This window comes from Sorex fumeus, unplaced genomic scaffold, assembly GCF_029834395.1.
Source record: "Sorex fumeus unplaced genomic scaffold, SorFum_2.1 ptg000063l, whole genome shotgun sequence".
Lineage (NCBI taxonomy): Eukaryota > Metazoa > Chordata > Mammalia > Eulipotyphla > Soricidae > Sorex > Sorex fumeus.
In genome coordinates, this window is record NW_026606120.1 from 22,518,424 (window position 1) to 22,538,608 (window position 20,185).

A 20,185-nucleotide genomic window follows, 5' to 3' on the forward strand; every position below is an offset into this window, starting at 1 on the left:
CTGTATTTCTATGAAGAAACATAAATAAATACTATGAAACTTCCTTCTAAATTAACTGAGAGGAATGAAAGCACCATAATATGCAAGATGTTGAAAAAAATTATAAAAGTTCTGAAAACTTATGTGAGCATCTACACCACAATTTTGCAATAATTCCCTTAAAGGAAAAGTTAATTTTTCATTAAATAATTAATTGATTTAATTTAGTTCCAAGTGAATGTCAAACATATTTTTGTTGTTGTTTAGAATGTTGACAAATTTTGTGGTTGTTTAGAATGTTGACAAATTGTTCCAAAATGTATATGGACAAGAAACGAAGAATGAATAGCTAAAATACATCCTATAATAGAAGCCAGGTGAGAGAAGAATCCCACCTAATAAATATGAGAATGTGTTACAATGCTGAGTAATGGTCTCTTTATTAGTGAGAAAACAGAACAAAACCCAACGGAGAGCCTATATTTGAGTTTCAAATTATGTACTTCTAGATGGTAATTATGATCTCACCAATTATTTTCTTCCAAGCACTGTGAAACTTGAAAGTTGACCCAATATTTCTCCCAGTAAATTTCCCAATGCAAGTAAGGAGTCAAAAGTTCTGCTATGCCTCAAAAAGCAGTCTACGAAATACAGCAAGCAGTAAGAATTATTCCTGGTGCATGAGGAAAGGAACCAAACACAAAATAGACATAGGTTTAGAAGTTCTCTTACTGAATGTTTAAAATTATTGTGAGAAATTATCTGATATGTAACATTTACAAATTTGGGAGGAAATAGAGAGGTCCTTAAGGGGCCAGAGATTGTCCAGGGGTTAAGTCACTTGCCTTCCAAGTAGCCTGCCCAGGTTTAAGCCCTTGCACCATCTATAGTCCCTAAGAACCACCAGGCCTGATCTCTGATAGTCGAGTCAGAAGTAACCCCAAAGTAACACCAAGTATGACACAATCAGACAAAAAATAGAGGTAAGAGGAAAGCATTTAATTATAAGTTAGGCAAATTTTAATGGGTGTGGGAACTCTGGAAATTAATAATCTAGAGAGGCCCTCCCGTTGATCATCGATTTGCTCGAGCGGGCCCAGTAACGTCTCCATTGGAGACTTTGTTGTTACTGTGTCTGGCATATCGAATACTCTCGGTAGCTTGCCGGGCTCTCCGAGAGGGGCGGAGGAATCGAACTCGGGTCGGCCATGTTGGCTGCGTGCAAGGCAGACGCCCTACCCGCTGTGCTATCGCTCCAGCCCGGAAAACGCCCTTGTGCTCGGAAATTAATAAATCCTGAATAAAATGAATATAGTCAACAATGATGTGTGCCCATAAAGAACTGTTAAATTAGAATTTCTCAAAATTCCCTTAGATAAAGGGAATCTGCCTGATTCTTACAGTAAGCAACAACATGAAAAAGACTATTGTTATTGCCTAATAAACACTATCTGCATTACGATTTCTTAAGATTTTTCAGGGCTCTTTATGCATTGTCTATAAAATAGAATGAAAGTGTAGTTTTGTACTGCTTTGAGAAATAGAGCATTTAAAATGTTATTTAAAACCAAAAATACTCAACGAATAAGTTATGTAATGGGCTGGAGTGATAGCACAGTGGGTAGGGTGTTTGCCTTGCACGCAGCCAACATGGTCGACCCGAGTTCGATTCCTCCGCCCTTCTCGGAGAGCTTGGCAAACTACCAAGAGTATCTCGCCCTCACGGCAAAGCTTGACAAGCTACCAGTGACGTATTCGATATGCCAAACACAGTAACAAGAAGTCTCAAAATGGAGACGTTACTGGCCACGCTCAAGCAAATCGATGAACAACAGGAGGACAGTGACAGTGACAGAAGTTATAATATAATTATTTTTCTTCTAGTATACTTCAGTGTTTTTCAGTTCTTTGTGAACTTGGTTGCCTTCTGGCTGTATTCTTCTTCTATGATACTTTTTTTTTTTCATTTTGGGTCAAACTCAGCAATGCACAGGGGTTACTCCTGGCTCTGCACTCAGGAATTACTCCTGGCTGTTCTCAGGGGGCCATATGGGATGCTGGGGATTAAACCTGGGTCAGCCGCGTGCAAGGCAAAAGCCCTACCCATTGTGCTATCGCTCCAGCCCTCATTTGTAGCATTACTGATATCAAACACTAAAACTAGTTTCAGCTTATTTTAGCAAAGTTAATTTCCAGACAGATCTCCCCATAAACCAAGCTTGCACTCTAGATCGTTGACCACTCTTCCTGACCAAACCAGGTATTATATGCTTGGGATGATTTCTGCCAGTGTGCGGTAAATACAGGGATTAGGCAGATAAAACTGTTACTTCATTTTATCTGAGTTTTAAAAACAGCTAGAATCAAAGCATTTTTTTTAACATTCAAGATATTTCATTCACATATGTATGTGTATGTATTGTCTTACCATGAGCACTGATGGTCTCTTGGCTAAAACTCTAAAACAAATGTTTTAATTTTTTACTTCAAGGAAATATTTTGGAACCTAAGCAGAATTTGACTAAGTATTAGTCATGATTTTCTGCAAAGCTTATTAAGTTGAGCCATTCGAAGTAATTTTTTTTAACCTATGGAATTGCAGTTGAAAATGCTTCAGCTTGCCTAGCTAGGAGTGGTCATTTGGTAATTTTAAAAATCAAAACTTACTAGGTTTGTCACAAAGCATCATAAGGATAAGTGGGACAAGTTATTATTTATTAAAAAATCAGATACACATATGTAATTGAGGTACACAGTATAATAGTCAACAGTTTTGGGACCAAAGAAATAGCATAGTAGGTAAAATGCTCGCTGTGCAGTCAGTCTGGGTTTGATCTTTATTACCCCATATGGCCTCTTGAGTGCTGCCAGGAAAGATTTCTGTGCACAGAGTCAGGAGAAATCCCTGAACACAGCTGGGCATAACCTCCAACTAAAATGCAACAAATAAAAAACTTAGAGTTTATAAGTGTTCTTACTTTCTCTAGAAAGGTGACAAAGCAAGCTTATCACCTACACCTTGTTTCTTTGTTTGATGGAACCATAGAATTATGCTTCCTAAAATATTATTTTTGTACTGAAGCATCATTGTTGTTATAATATAAACTGTTTCCTGGGGCCACAAATGATGATTTCTATACATGTCCCATATACAGAAGATTCTTCATAATTGTCAAGAGAGCATATTGTGACAATAATTAACATGCCACTTTTACACCCACAAACACACACACACACACAGTGAGTCTCTTTAATCATTTTAAGAGTCCATCACATCACACCTTTTGCCTTGGTGTTGGACAGTAATTTGTTTTTTAAGTTCATTCCATTAACAAATAAGGAAATGCTGACAACTATAGTAGGAGTTTCTTAAACACCTTTGAAGTTTTGAGAATTCCAAACATAAAGCTTACCACCTGAATGTTATTGTTTATTTGCTTTTTTAATTTATGAAGACTGATTACTGTCACTCGCATAAAAATTCTACATATAACAATTTACACAGTGGCTAACCTAGAGCAGTGAGCTGCTTAGTGGCATTAAAAATGTTACCTCTAGTCTGTCCCTTTACTATAGTTGTGGACCTGTCTGCTTTCTTTACTGTTGTGTTGTCAATAAACATGATCTCTGATCTTCAGATGGCCCCAATAAATATTTTGCTATCTTTGTCAATGTTTAAATGAATCATTTTCTTTTCTCACTGCTGGGTAACGACAAATTTAGCTTGATAACTCTTGAACTGTGATGAAAGACTATTATGTGGATGTGTATTGCTCAGAATAATGTTTTGTGGCTGTCTTTGTTTTCTAGGCCCAGTGATACAGTCATCCTTTCCCATAAGGAGCATCTGCCTGTCACTCAGATAGTGACAACAAACACAGGCCAACGACACTCTGAAGCAAGCTTTACATTGGGGCCTCTGCTTTGCCAGGGGGACAGTAAGTGACATAAAGGAATTGTCCTGTCTCCTGAAAATACATGTCAGTGCTCTAGGAGGAATTTGGGTGCATGGGTTCTAACTCTATGCAATTAGCACCCATAAATGAAGTTTTACTATCTTACTTGTAAATGAAAACATTACATTTCTACTGGATGAGTGTTTTAAATTATTTTATGTTTTTAATACTTTAATTGAATCACCACGAGATTGAGAATTACAAAGCTGTTCATGATTGGGTTTCAGTCACACAATGTTCCAACACCCATCCTTACACCAGTGCACATTTCCCAGCATCAGTATCCCCAGATTCCCTCTCATCACTGCCCCCCACTCCCCTTCACTCCCGTCTGCTTCTATGGCAGGCACCTCTCTCTCTCGCTCTCTCTCTCTCTCTCTCTCTCTCTCTCTCTCTTTCTCTCCCACCTCTCTCCCTCTCCCTCTCCCACCTCTCTCCCTCTCCCTCTCCCTCTCTCCCTCTCTTTCTCTTCTCTTATTTTGGCCATTATATTTTGGAAAATAGTTACTAAAATGTTATGATGTATATTGATCTCTGATCTTCAGATGGTCCCAATTTTCAACTCTTGTTGTCACACTAGGCCCACCTCTAGCTTGATTACCCTTCATCCCCCACACACTTGTGGAGATTTCCAATCATTCACCAGTCCTCCTTGCTCCAGTTTTCCATGGCCTTGAATATTAGTTTCATACTATTTTTTTTGTATCCCAGTAATGAATGCAGTGATTCTATATCGTCCCTCTCCTTCTGACTCATTCCACTCCACATGATACTCTCCATTTCCGTCTATTTATAGGAAAATTTCATGACTTTATTTTTCCTGTGTAGCACTAGTTATGTAGATTTACTATAGCTTCTTTTTCTAGTCATATCTTCTTGTACACTCAAGTTGTTTCCAAACTCTTGCTATTGTAAATATTGTAAGTAGTGCTGCAATAAACATAGAAGTGCAGGTGATGTTTCTTCTTGCTTTTTTTTGGACCCATGTATTATGAGTTTTTAATGTAGTATCTAAAGAAAGTTACTATTTTGAGATTCATGGAACTGGAGCGTGGCAGCATATTTTAACACAATATGTCAAAAAATAAAGAAAATATTTACCCAACAATCTTACTTTACTAGTTATGTGTATGGTCACGCCATTCTTCCTGTTACTCCTTAGACTCTCACAAAAGTCATATAATTCATCAACAAACCTCACTGCTTCAATATCAAAAGTAGATCCATTATCCACCTCCATGCCCACATCTCTGGTCTGGATGTTGCTGGAACCCCATAACTGATCTTGATACTACCTCTGTTTACCTCACTGATACTGCACACAACTGTCAGAGGGAATGAGTCAGAACAACACAGTTTCCATATCACTCTCCTCACTGCTCTTATGGGGTGATCACCAGTATAGACCCAGGCAGCGCTGCCCCAGGGCCTTCCAGGATGTCAGTGGTGGCTGTGGAGCAAAAACCTTTGCTGGGGCCCTGTGTGAATGGGTGTTGTGTCAGGAAATCACAATATTCCAGCACTTTGCTTTTTTCTTTTTTAATTTTTAATAGTGTGACATCATGAGATACAGTTGCAGACTTAGACATTTTTGTGCTTGGGTTTCAATTATACAATGATCAAATACCCATCCCTCCACCAGTGCCCATTTCCCACCAACACGGATCCCAGTATCCATCCCACCCCCCCCCCCCCATCTCCCCCATTCCACCCCGCCTCTGTGGAATTCCCTTTTGTTCTCTCTCTCTCTCCTTTTGGGTCCTGTGGTTTGCAAGAGAGGCACTGAGTGACAATCATGTTTGATCTATAGTCCACTTTCCGCATGCTTCTCCCATCCTGGGAGGATGCTCCCAACACCTTTATTTGGTGTTCCCTTCTCTATCTGAGCTGCCTTTTCCCCTAACATGTGTGGTTGGCCTCCAAGTCACGAAGTAAAATTCCTGGTACTAATCTCGGCCATTCTTGGGTGTTAGTCTCCTATTTCGTTACTTTATGTTCCCCAGATGAATGCAGTCTTTCCATGTCTATCCCTTTCTTTCTGAGTCATCTCAATTAACATGATACTTTTCATGTAGTACCACTTCTATGTAAATTTCATGATTTCGTCTTTTCAAACAGCTACATAGTACTCCATTGTGTAAATGTACCAAAGTTTCTTTAACCAGTCATCTGTTCTCGGGCACTCAGGTTTTTTCCAGATTCTGGCTATTGTAAAGAGTGCTGCAATGAACAAACGATTGCAGATGTTACTTCGACTATACTTTTTTGCCTCTCTGGGATATATTCCCAAGAGTGGTATTGCTGGATCAAATGTGAGCTCAATTTCTACTTTTTTGAGAATCGTCCATATTATTTTCCAAAAGAGCTGAACCAGTCGGCATTCCCACCAGCAGTGAAGGAGTGTCCCTTTCTCGCCACATCAGTGCCAACACCAGGTGCTTTTGTTCTTTTGATGTGGACCGGCCTCTGTGGTATGAGACGGTATCTCATTTGTGTTTTGATCTGCATCTCCCTGATGATTAGTGGTGTACAGCATGTTATCATGTGCCTTTTTGCTATTCAGATTTCTTCTTTGAGAAAGTTTCGGTTCACTTCATCACCCCATTTTTTGATTCAGTTGGATGTTTTTTTCTTGTGGAGTTCAACGAGTACTTTGTATATCCTTGATATCAACCCCTTGTCAGATGGGTATGGGGCGAATATACTTTCCCATTCTGTGCACTGTCTTTGTAGTTTGGTCACTGTTTCTTTTGAGGTGCAGAAACTTCTTAGTTTAAGATAGTCCCATTTGTCTATCTATGTTTTCACTTGCTTGGCCAGTGGCGTGTCATCTTTGAAGATACCGTTAGCTTTGATATCGTGGAGGGTTTTGCTACCCTAGTCTTCAATGTACCTAATGGATTCCAGTCTGATGTTGAGGTCTTTAATCCATTTTGATCTTACTTTTTTCACATAGTGTTAGTAGAGATCTGAACCCATTTTTTTGCACGTAGCCATCCAGTTTTGTTGGAACAATTTGTTAAAGATGCTTTCCTTGCTCTACTTCACATTTCTTATTCCCTTATCAAAGATTAGATGATCATAAATTTGGGGGCAGATATCAGTATATTCAACCCTGTTCCATTGGTCTGCAGCTCTGCCTTTGTTGCTTTGTAGTAAAGTTTGAAGTCGGGGAGGTTGATTCCTCCAATATTCTTTTTCCCAAGAATTGCTTTAGCTATTGTTTCATATGAATTGCTCCGTTTCTTTGAAGTATGTCATGGGTATCCTTATAGGGATCTCATTGAATTTGTACAATGCATTGGGGAGTATTGCCATTTCGACCATGTTAATTCTCCTGATCCATGAGCCGGGGATATTTTTCCATTTCCTCATGTACTCTTTTATTCTGAAGTAGCCTTTTGTAGTTTTCTTTGTACAGGTCTTTTACACCCGTCATTAGTCAAGCTAATTCCTAGGTACTTGATTTTCTGGGGCATAATTGTAAATGGGATCGTGTTTTTCATGTCACTTTCTTCTCTCTCACTATTTGCATATAGGAAAGCCATGGACTTTTGGGTATTGATTTTATAGCCTGCAATTTTACTATACAAGTCTATTGTTTCTAGGTGTTTCTTGGTAGAGGTTTTAGGGTTCTCTAAGTATACTATCATATCATCTGTGAATAGTGAGAGCTTGATTTCTTCCTTTCCTACCTGAATGCCCTTAATATCTTTTTCTTGCCTGACCACTATTGCAAGTCCTTCCAGTACTATATTGAACAGAAGTGGAGAGAGTGAGCACCCTTGTCTCGTCCCTGATCTTAGCTGGAAACCTCTTAGTTTTTCCTCATTGATTATGATGCTTGCCATAAGCTTGTGGTAGATGGCTTTAACTATGGCTTCTATCCCAATTTTGGCGAGGGTTTTCACCATAAACGGATGCTGGATCTTGTCAAATGCTTTCTCTGTATCGATTGATACAATCATACGGTTTTTGTCTTTTCTTTTGTTGATATGATGGATTATGTTGATTGATTTCTGAATGTTAAACCATCCTTGAATCCCCTGGATGAATCCCACTTAGTCACATGAATGATATTTTTGATGAGTTTTTGAATTCTATTTGCTCGTATTTTCTTGACAATCTTCGCATCTGTGTTCATCAGGGATAACGGCCTTTTCTTTTCTTTTCTTTTCTTGTGATGTCTTTTTTCTTTTTGGTTTTAGAGAGATATGGGATTCATAGAAACTTTGGGAGAGTTTCTGTTTCTTCAATTTCTTGGAAAAGCTTGAGAAGAACTGGCAATAGGTCCTCTTTAAATGTTTGGAAAAATTCACTAGTGAATCCATCTGGACCTGAGCTTTTGTTTTTTGGAAGAATTTTGATTACAGTTTCAATTTCCTTGATGTTAATAGGACTCTTCTAATATTCTAGATCTTCTTGATTCAGCCTTGGGAGATTATAAGAATCCAGAAATTTATCCACTTCTTCTAGGTTCTCTTATTTTGTGGCATACTGACTTTCAACATAATCTCTGATGATCTTTTGAATTTCTTTGGTTTCTGTTGTGATATTCCCCTTCTCATTTCTGATTCGGTTTATTGGGGTTCTCTCTCTCCCTCTCTCTCTCCCTCTCTCTCTTTCTTTGTGAGTCTTGCTAATGGTTTATCTATCTTGTTTATTTTCTCATAGAACCAGCTCTTGGTTTCATTGATCTTTTGGATTGTTTTTTGTGTTTCCATGTTGTTAATTTCTACTCTAAGTTTTCTGACCTCTTTCCTTCTGCCGGGTTTGGGCTCCTTTTTTGGTCCTTTTCTAAGATCTTGAGCTGTAAAGTCAAGGTGTGTATGTGGGCCCTTTCTTCCTTTCTGAGAAATGCTTGCAGAGCCATAAATTTTCCCCTTAACGTGGCTTTAGCTGCGTCCCATAGGTTCTGGTAGCTCGTGTCTTCATTCTCATGTTTCCAGGTACCTTTTAATTCGTCCTTGACTTCCTTCCTCATTGTTCTACGTTGAGTTGTTTAATTTCCAGGTGTTTGATTTGGTTCTCCATGTCTGTGTGTGATTCGCTTCTATGTTCAGTGCATCATGGTTTGAAAAAAATGTTGATACTATTTCTGTCTTCCTGATTCTATTGAGGTATGTTATTTGGCCTAGCACGTGGTCAATTTTGAAAAATGTTCCGTGTTCCCTGGAGAAGAATGTGTATTCTTTCTTTTTGGGCTGTAAAGCCCTCTTAGGTCTATAAGTCCTCTCTATTCTGTTTCTTCCTTCAAAGTCATTTTTTCCTTGCTGAGTTTTGTTCTTATTGATCCAGAGGTGATAATGTGATGTTGAAGTCTCCAGTGGCTACTATTGTCTTGCTAGCAATGTCCTTAAAATTGTTAGCAGTTGTTTAAAATATTTAGCTGTTCCCTCATTAGGTGCGAATACATTTAAGAGTGTGATTTCTTCCTGTTGTACATATCCCTTGATGAATAGAAAATGGCCTTCACTGTCCCTTCTAATCTTTTTCAACCTGAAATGTAAGTCGTTGAATACTAGTATGGCCACCCCAGCTTTTTTGAGGGAGCTTTTTCTTGCAGGATTGTTTTTCATCCTTTAACTTTGAGTCTGTGTTTGCTCTGACTGTTCAGATGAGTTTCTTGTAGGCAGCAGAATGTTGGGTTCTATCTCTGAATCCATTTTGCCACTCTGTGTCTCTTAATTGGTGAATTTATATTGTTGACATTGAGAGAAATTATTTTATGGGGCTTTGTGTCATCTTTCTGTAAGGGTCTGTTGTGCTTTGTAGGGTTTGTCTTGTCTTATAGTAGCCCCTTTATCCCTTCTTTTAGGTTTGGTTTTGAGTCTATGAAGTTTCTGAGCTGTTGTTTATCCAGAAAATAGTGTACCGTTCCTTTCGTGTTTGAGTGAGAGTTTAGCCGGATAGAGTATTCTTGGTGAAGTGCTCAATTCAGTGAGTTTTTTCACTATATCCCACCATTGCCTTCAGATTTGGAGGGTTTTCTCTGATAGGTCTGCTGTGAATCTAAGAGGTGCTCCTTTGTATGTGATTTACTTCTTTGACCTTGCTGCTTGCAGTATTGTGTCTCTATCAGCAGCATCCACCATTCTATGCTATGTCTTGGAGTGTTATTGTTAGGGTTTCTTATAGCTGCCACCCTTTGGGCTCCTTGAATCTGAATGGCTGCATTGTCCAGCTCTGGGAATTTTTCAGCAATGATTTGTTTAATCGTTGCTTTTTTATTGGGATTGTTTCCCTGATCCTTGGTACTCCAACGATTCTAATGTTGTTCCTCTTGGAATCATCCTCTAGGACTCTGATTCGCTCTAGAGCTATTTTGAGGTCTGTTTCCATTGTTTTTTTTTGTTTGTTTGTTTGTTTGTTTATAAGCTTCGTGCAGCTGATCTTCCAGCTCACTGATTCTGTCTTCAGCTGTAGCCATTCTACTGTTGAGGGCACACACTGAATTTTTTATATCATCTACCGAGTCCTTCAATCATGACACTTCTGTCCATAGCTTTCCAATTTCTGCTCTCATTTCTTCCTGTAATTTCTCGATTTTCCGATCCATTGTTTCCGTCATGTCCTCCTTATTTTATTGGATAACTGTGTCACTGTTTCTTTGAGTTCATTGAACATCTTCATTACTTCATATCTGAATTCTTATCAGAGAGGTCCCTTAGGTGAGTAATACCTAATGAGGCTTCTGGACTCTTTTCATCATCCTCTTCTCATGGTGGGCATTTGCACTGTTTCTTCATGTTGGTAAGGTGGCATGGAGACTGAGAGTTATATGAGATTGCTGGGTATGATTAATTTACCTGTGGCCGCTCAGTCCAAAATTAGGTCATGCCTACTTCTGCGAGGCCACGCCCACTGTGGAAGAGGCCATGCACCCTATGGGTACCTGGTGTGTGTGAGGGGTACAACCTGAGGGATGGAGAGATCAGGTGTTGGGAATGAACAGGAAGAGGCTCAGGGATGATAGGCTCAGGGTCTTAGAGAACGTCTGGTGCACGTAGGCAGCGAAAGCGAAGTCTCAGGTTCGAATTAAGACTGACCTGAGGGATAGAAAGGTCAGACGCAGCGTTGGGGACGAACCTATTCTCACTGTTTGTATCCCTTCTTTTTGTAAACAGATTCGTTTTGGAATTCAGCTTCCTTCAATACTGAAACATCATACCTCCATTTCTCAGCATTCCGTGGAGAACTTAGTGCTGACATGTCTTTCTTTTTTAAGACCACAGCCCCTTCTGGAGTGTTAGTAGAAAACCTGGGAATCACAGAATTCATCCGGCTGGAGCTGCGTGGTGAGTGACCTTATCTGGACATAGCCACTGAGTACCCAATTATTAATAATGCCCCTTATAGACCTAATTTTTATAAGATGCCTGTTTCTTTTTCAGTTGTATTTCTCTATTAAATACTAAAATTCTATAATCGTTAATAATCATTTCAATAGTAAGGCAATGGATTGTGATATCCTATGCCAATTTTGTGTTGTGAATAGCAATTTGTATAATCAGAATTTGACACCAAATGGGCCAAATAGCATCCTACTAGGCTATGAAACTGTTTGATATAATTCATTAGGTATATTATAATTGTTTTGTGCAGAGGTTAATTTCTTGCTTCCAAAATTTCATACAGTGCATGCAATAAAGTTATGTGAATATTTAAACCGTTTTTACATGAATACATTTGTCATATTAAACCAGGTAAATTGTTCAGTTTAGTACTAAATATTTAGTAATTACTTAGCAAGATGAATAGTGCACCTGAGAAGGAATATGCTAAAATAGTTTTGCTTTCTCCCTCCAGGTACAGACTTATTTTGCTCTTAAGCCAACTGGGAATGGCAGTCTGTTTTAGCCCAAGGTCCCCTTTAAGCGAGCATGTCACCATACTCTTCTCACATCTACTCAAGTCATGTTTTCTCCCTGTGAATGACCATAAGCAACTCACATCTATATTTCTAGCTTCTGCGGAAGTGACCTTTTCATTTGATGTGGGAAATGGACCTTGTGAAGTCAAAGTGAAGTCCTCTACCCCCTTGAATGACAATCGGTGGCACTATGTGAAGGCAGAGAGGAACATTAAGGAAGCAACTCTCCAAGTGGATCAGCTCCCTGTCAGAACCCAGTCGGGCCCTGCTGATGGGCACTCCCACTTACAATTCAACAGCCAGCTCTTTGTCGGTGAGTGCTGTCATTCATAACTATGCAGTGCTGGGAATAGATTCAATGACCAAGAGACAATGGTTACTATAAATAGTTACCATAGCAATGGCAAAACAATACTACTATGGGCTCCATGATCTCAGGTCTCCATACTTAACATATAGTGTTGGGTGGAGATCCAGAGGGATCAAGGGGCTTGACCACATATACAACCAAAAGAAAATTCTAAACTTGTATTGAACTGTTTCCCATGTTTGCACTCAATATCATATAGATAGAGTCTATTTGTATTTCTTTCAGTCACTTCTTAACAATGGTCTTTGTAAAACTCTTGCCAATTTTTGTCTATTTCTCCTACTTTGCCTCTCAGGGGAGTTAGAGAACATGCACTGTAACTGGGACCCAGTCATCATCTGTCTCCTGGGAAACAGATCTGAGGGGTCATGCAGACATCGCTCAGGGTGTTTATCCATGAATGACTCTCATCAGTCTGAGCCTCAATTCTCTCTGCACCTCCCCTTGGTCCCATATCATGCACCATATTTAGGGCCCAAGCTTTCTCCTTTTTCCTCATAATCCTTTTCTAAACATTAAATATCTGAGTCTTAGAAATATTCTCTCTTAATTTTCGTGCTTATTGTTTCACTGCTGTTAGTTTCTTCAATGGGGTAAAAATGATTTTTGCTACATTACATTTCAGACAATAGTAGTGTGATTTGGAAACTAAGCAGATTAAAGGATTCACTCTTACTTGGCTTTTTTTTTATGTTTTACATGAGACATTTCTAAGTAAATAAGGACACAACCCAATTAGATACAGACAAAAATCACAAACTAGCATACAGTCTGTTTTGCCAGAGTATACCTCCAGCATCTATGAGTCTAATGCCATGCAGTGAGTTAAACTATGTGTGTATACAGTTCATGGAATCATAAAATTCAACTTCAAGCATAATTAGTTCTTACCGAGCTAGAGTGTCCTTCAATTAATTATTGCAGATTATACTAAATAGCTCTATCTTCCGATTTCAAGTCTAGAGAAAGAACTAATGAAATGTTAAATTTTAAAAAAGAATTTATGAAAAATCTACTCCAAATTAACATTATCCCCTAGGGTAATATTACTGAAGCCTGAGAACTTAGCTGAAAATTCACATTTTGGGTAACTCCCATATCCCAGTATTGAGTTGAATCTCTAGAATGAGCCCTCAGATCTGTTTTTCAAACAAGCTTCCAGCTTTCACCTATGCTCCCAGCTGTCACTGTTACTGTCCTCCCATTGTTCATTGATTTGCGCGAGAGAGTCTAGTAACGTCTCCATTGTAAGACTAGTTGTGACTGTGTTTGGCATATTGAATACATCACAGGGAGCTTGCCAGGCTTTGTCGTGCAGGCAAGATACTCTCGGTAGCTTGCCAGGCTCTCTGAGAGGGGCTGAGGAATCGAACCTGTGTTGGCCTGGTCTGCCATGCACAAGGCAAACGCTCTACCCACTATGCTATCGCTCTAGCCCCCAACAGGTAAGAATAATTGTCTTAGGCTTACATAAGATGTGATGAATGGAAAGTATTTATTATTCAGGTAGTATTCAAACCATCCAGCTTCAGATTGTTATGATAGATAAGATAAGCTGAAACCATAGATATTGTCTCAAATTTCTTTTTCTTTGCTCTTTCCTTGATTCCTTTCTAAAGCTTCATTAATAGAGAGATCTCTAATATAAATATTTGTGTTATATAAAGAAAAATTTTAGATATGCTATTTGTATTATTATATAGTTCAATATATGATAGTCAAAACAAATTATAAAATTATATTATTACATATTCACAGTCATGGTCCTCCAGTTGTTCATTGATTTGCTTGAGTGGGCCCAATAACGTCTCCATTGGAGACTTTGTTGTTACTGTGTTTGGCATCGAATACATCATGGGGAGCTTGCCAGGCTTTGCCATGCCGGTGGGAGACTCTCGGTAGCTTGCCAGGCTCTCCGAGAAGGGCTGAGGAATCGAACTCAGGTTGGCCATGTTGGCTGCGTGCGAGGCAAATGCCCAACCGCTGTGCTATCGCTCCAGCCCAGCAATAATGATATTAATTACATAATAAATCACAAAGATTACAAAACAATGCACATAAATTTGCAATGCATATTTATATTTCAAAATTACAACTGTAATATTTTCTATGCATTCTAATCTATAATTTTATAATATATTGGAAAGATTTTTAATTATGTAACTGTATTCCACACATATTTCATTGAGTATAAATTTTGAAAAGGATCACTTTTCAAAGGATCACTTTGAAAGGATTCCTTTATAAACAATGATAGTTTATATTTCATTGTTTATAAAGGAATGAATGTCAAAAATCAAAATGAAACATGAAAAATACTGTTAGAATATGTAACCATATTGTTTCCATATTGTTGTTTGATGATTTTTAAATAGACTAGAGTCTATATTTTCAAAACCACATATGATCATAACACGTGGGGCAGTATTTTAGTGTTAGTACTGTCATATATTTGCCCTGGAATATTAGCATGGCAAGACACAGGACTATGACACATCTGGGGTGTTTCTCTGGCAGGAGGTACAGCAACCAGGCGGAGAGGATTTCTGGGGTGCATCCGGGCCCTGCGTTTGAATGGGCTGGCCTTGGACTTGGAAGAAAGAGCCACAGTGACCCCAGGTGTGGAGCCAGGATGCCCAGGTCACTGTGCTAGCTATGGACATCTGTGCCACAATGGAGGCCTCTGCCAGGAGAGGCTAAGGGGGTTTGTGTGTGACTGCACCTCCTCTGCTTATGATGGGCCCTTCTGCTTCCATGGTGAGTGGAACCCGGGACAGGGCTCCTGGGGATGGAAAACACAAAATAATGTTGTAGTATATGGCTTGCAGAAACATCTCCCTGGGCTCTGTCTCCATCTTGCTGTTTAACTGGAGAAGAGACCAGGTTCAGTTTGCAGACCTCGAAGACTATCCTGTGAAATCTTGGTGCCAGTCCTCAGAGGCCCCTCAGTGCAGTGTCACGAGGAGACCCATAACCTCCAACTCTGTCTGAACTGGATTTTCACATGGATCACTCCAGTGCAATTAAATATTACAAATAGTTAATATGTACATAATTATAAAAAATATAATATTATATATAATATGTACATAATTTCATGGAGTGATAGCAGAGCGGTAGGGCGTTTGCCTTGCACGCAGCCAACATGGCCGACCCGAGTTCAATTCCTCCACCCCTCTTGGAGAGCCCGGCAAGCTACCGAGAGTATCTCGCCCGCACGGCAGAGCCTGGCAAGCTCCCTGTGACGTATTCGATATGCCAAACACAGTAACAACAAAGTCTCCAATGGAGACGTTACTGGGCCCGCTCGACGGGAGGGCCTTTACCTTACGAAGCATGTTGGATTCCCAATCAATGTCATTTGATTTGGGTCTATGATGGGATTAGTTATTTTGTATCAATATTGCAAATTTTGACTATTTACACTGAATTAATATTGGTCTATAACATTATGTAGTTTTTAGTATATATAGACAGTAATTTATATATAATTATATATATATACACAGTAATAAATATAAAGGACTTCATAACCTGAGGTATAGTGAAAAGTTCCATCTTCCCTTCTGGTAAATGCTATTTTGCTTCTATAGTCTACAAGTTGATTTGGATCTAGGAAGATAAATAGAAAGTTGATTTGATTTATTCATTTGTTTATTTTCTTTAGCTGCTACATGTGTGAAATCATCTAGTTTTTAGTTATCTGTTTCAATGAGTATGATAACCTCTGGAGCCATCGATGTTTTTGCAATTGACATGAATTCATTTTTCAGAGCTGAATAACGTTCTCTCATGAATTCTGCACACAGCATCTTTATTTATTCATCCATGTATGGGCACTTAGATTGTTTCCAGCCCTTGGCGATTATGAATAATGATGTGATGAGCAGGGATTTGCACATGTCTAATAAATATATCTCTTTACATGGATATGTGCACATTCTTCAGGTAATGACACAACTGTGCAATCACTGAATAATATGGTAATTCTATTTTTAAGTTTTGAAATACTATTTTCCCAATTAGCATTGGCTATCCATTATAGACAATACATAATGGATAAACAATACATGATGGCTACTTGAATTAGCATTCCCAATAATAGAATTTAAACTTTTAATGTGAAAGCCCACACACATGAGTAGGTAAGACATCTGAGGGCTAGTTGCACCTGTAGGAGGAAGGGATTCAATCACAGCACCAAATGGTCCCTTGAGAACTTCCCTAAGTGATGCTTGAGCACTGAGTGTAGAGAAGCCTGAACACTGCTGAGTGTGGCCCCCAAACCAAAATATCCAAACTAAATTTAAACAAGAAAACATGTAAAAATGATGTCACTCTTGTTTTCTCTCTTAGGTAGTCTTTAAATATAAATAGATCAAGACTCTTGCATTTAACCATAATGCTCAAAAGGAGAGAGAGGGACAGAGACAGAAAGGCAGAGACAGAGAGGAAAAGAGTATGCCATTGAGGCAGGTTGGAGAAGAGGTGTGGGGGAGGGAACGAGTTGGAAATGTACACTGATGGAGAGATGGGTGTTGAAACATTGTATGAAATGCAAGCATGAATAGCTTTGCAACTATACATCACAAGGCCTCAATTTTAAAGTCTTTGGCTTTTACATATAACAGTTATATGTGTGTCATTCCAGAGGTTTCTGCATATTTAAGAACTGACTCATCAATCACTTACAGTTTTCAAGGACCTTACCACCACACCCCCAGCACGAACACCAGCTCCTTTGCAACTGGATCCCATGAGGATCTAACACTGACAGGAGAAGAGACCGCGATAAGCTTCAGGACAACAGGGCTTCCCTCCCTACTGCTCTTTGTTGGGGCCTTCTCAGAGGAATACTTTTCTGTGATCCTCACCACAAATGGTGAGTGTCTGTAGTGTAAGACTAAAAAGAATGAAATTGAAAGTTAGCACCATGCAGGGATGGGTTCTTTTCATGTTAAGGTGCAACATAATTGGGTGGCCTACACATCTCTATTTATTAGGCTTCACTTATTGTCACAAATAAGTGTAAATAATGTCCACATTTTAATGAATAAACAAATGAGTCTTCCATAAAATGCTGATCATTTTATGAGATCAACATAAAACTACTCCCAGGATGTATTTTTCTGTTCAGTAATAATCTAAATGACTTTTTCAGGTAATTTGGAAACAAATTTTTTATCTGGTATGTAAATTTATTAGCATTTTTTTGAATCACCTTGAGATATAGTTACAAAGCTTTCATAATTGAGTTTCAGTCATAAATTTTTTCACCACAGATGTCCCCAGTATCCACCCCCACATGACACCAACCCGTCTCTATGGCAGACAATTTTATTCTTACTCTCTCTGTACTTTTGGGCGTTATGGTTTAGATATAGATACTGAGAAGTCATCATGTTTGGTCCTTTATCTACATTCAGAAAACATCTCCCAGTCTGAGCTATCCCTCCAACCATCATTGACTTAGTAATCACTTCGCTATCCTGGCTGTCTTCTCCCCCAGCTTGTAAGGCAGGATTCCATCCTTGGAACAATCTTCCTGGCCCTTGACTCTACTGTCTTTGGGTGTTAGTCTTATTTTATGTTATTTTATATTCCACAAACAAGTGCAGTCATTCTATGTCTGTCTTTCTCTTTCTGACTCATTTCAGTCGGCATGATACTGTCCATGTGCATTCACTTATAAGGATATTTCATGACATTATCTTTCCTAACAGCTGTATGTTATTCCATTGTGTATATATACCAAAATTTATTTAACTCTTCATCTGTTCTTGGGCACATGTGTTATTTCCAGACTCTGGTTATTGTGAGCAGCGTTGCAATGAACATACAGGTGCAAATGTCATTTCTACTGTGCACTTTTGCACCCCGGCATATATTCCCAGAACTGGTATTGCTGGCTCATATGGAAGCTCAGTTTCTAGTTTTTTGAGGTATGCCCATATTGTTTTCCAAAAAGGCTGGACCAGTCAGCGTTTCTATCAACAATGAAAGAGAGTTCATTTATTCCCACATCCTCAGCAGCACTGCTTGTTCTTGTTCTTTTTGATGTGTGTCAGTCACTCTGTTGTAAGATATCTTATTGTTGTTTTGATTTGCATCTCCCTGATGATTAGTGATGAAGAGCAGTTTTTCATGTGTCTTTTGGCCATTTGTATTTCCTTTTTAAGGAAGTTTCTGTTTATTTCCTCTCCCCATTTTGGTGCTGTTGGAGGATTTTTTTGGCACAGATCTACTAATGTCTTGTATATCCTATGTATTAACAACTTACTGACAGGTATTGGATAAATAATTTTTTCCAATCAGTGGACTCTCTCTGTAATTTGGTAACTGTTTTTTTGTTCAGTGTAGAAGCTTCTTAGTTTAATGTAGTCCAATTTGTTTATGTTTTCTTCCACTTGCTTGGCCAGTGGTGTTTAATCCTTAAAGATGCCTTTAGCTTCAATTATAGTGGAGGACTCTGCCTACATTTTCCTCCATGTGCCTTATGGATTCAGGCCTGATGCTTAGGTCTTTAATCCATTTTGATCTAACTTTTGTGCTTGGGGTTAGACTGTTAGGACGCGGATCCTGATCTCCCTTTAACAACAAAATGACTCCAGAAACTGCAAACAGCAAGCAAGGTTTATTGTAAGACTGGCTAGCCAGGATCAAGCCGCCTACACAGACATGCAGGTCAGATAGGTGAGGCAAGACCCGAACTTCTTCAAAGGGGATCTTACATAGGCCTTCACTGGCCATTACAGCAAAGCCCGTGCATTTCATAGCCAATAGATTTGTAACAACATATACTTTCTTAACCAATCCATTTAAAAGTACATTACTCCTTAGCCTATAGATTCAAGGATCAGCATTTACATACATAGGCATTGTGGCTAGTGGGCTACTGGGTAACTTGGACATTTGGTTATCACCAGGCTCAATTTGATTTGGTGGAAGAGGATAAGGGAAAAGTTCCTAACAGAGGTAACAGAGAAGGAAGGGCCAACAAATGGTTTCTGAATTTACATCCCAGCAGGGAAGAGTCAACAAATGGTTTCAGAATTTACATCCCAATAAGGAAGGGCTTCACAGCTAAGGCTGTACTAGGGAGGGGGAAGGAAATGGAGAGTTACTAAGTAGTAGAGTTTTAACTCTGGAATCTCCCTCAGGGTCCCAAGGGACCTTGCAAGACAGAGATCTGAGCTCAATTTTTTTTCAGATAACTATCCAGTTTTCCCAGCACCACTTGCTGAGGAGGCTTTCCTTGCTTCACTTCACGTTTCTTGCTCCTTTGACAAAGGTTTAGTGATCATATACTTGAGTGGCTGTGTCAGAATATTCAACTCTGTTCCATTGGTCTGCAGGTCTGTTTCTAGTCCAATACCATGCTGTTTTAATTACTACTGCTTTGTAGTACAGTTTGAAGTTGGGGAAGATGATGCAACCTATCTACTCTTCCCCAAGAATTGCTTTAGCTATTTGTGGGACATTATTTTTCTATATGAATTTTATGAATGTTTTGTCAATTTTTTTAAAGAATGTCATGGGTACCCTTATAGGGACCACATTGAATCTGTATAATGCCTTGGGGAGTAGTGTCATTTTGGTAAGGTTAATCCTCCCGATCTATGAGCAAGGGATAGGTTTCCAGGAAATAAGATTTTTTTTACATAAAATATTTCCTCCATCTAAGCAAGGAGCTGCATTAAACCTCATAAAAGATAGTTTTATTTGGTTTAAGGGGCCAAAAGATAGCACAGCATGAAAGAAACTTGTCTTACACCAGCTAACCTGGGTTTGACTCCAAGCAGTGCAAATGTTTGCATGGTATGACAAGGAGCCATCTCTGAGCTCAGAGTCAGGAGTAAACTCTGAGCACCACTGGGTAAAACCGGAAAAGAAAAGATAAGCTAACAGGGGCTAGTGTGATAGGACAGTATGTAGGCTGCTTGCCTTGCACTCTGTGAATCTGTATTCTGATCCCTGGCATTACATATGTTCCCCTGAGTGATACAT

General features: G+C 39.0%; 1 pseudogene; it reads left to right on the plus strand.

The window, feature by feature from the left end:
* Positions 1-20,185, plus strand: part of LOC130034947 (contactin-associated protein-like 3) — a 159,129-nt pseudogene that overhangs the window by 116,322 nt on the left and 22,622 nt on the right.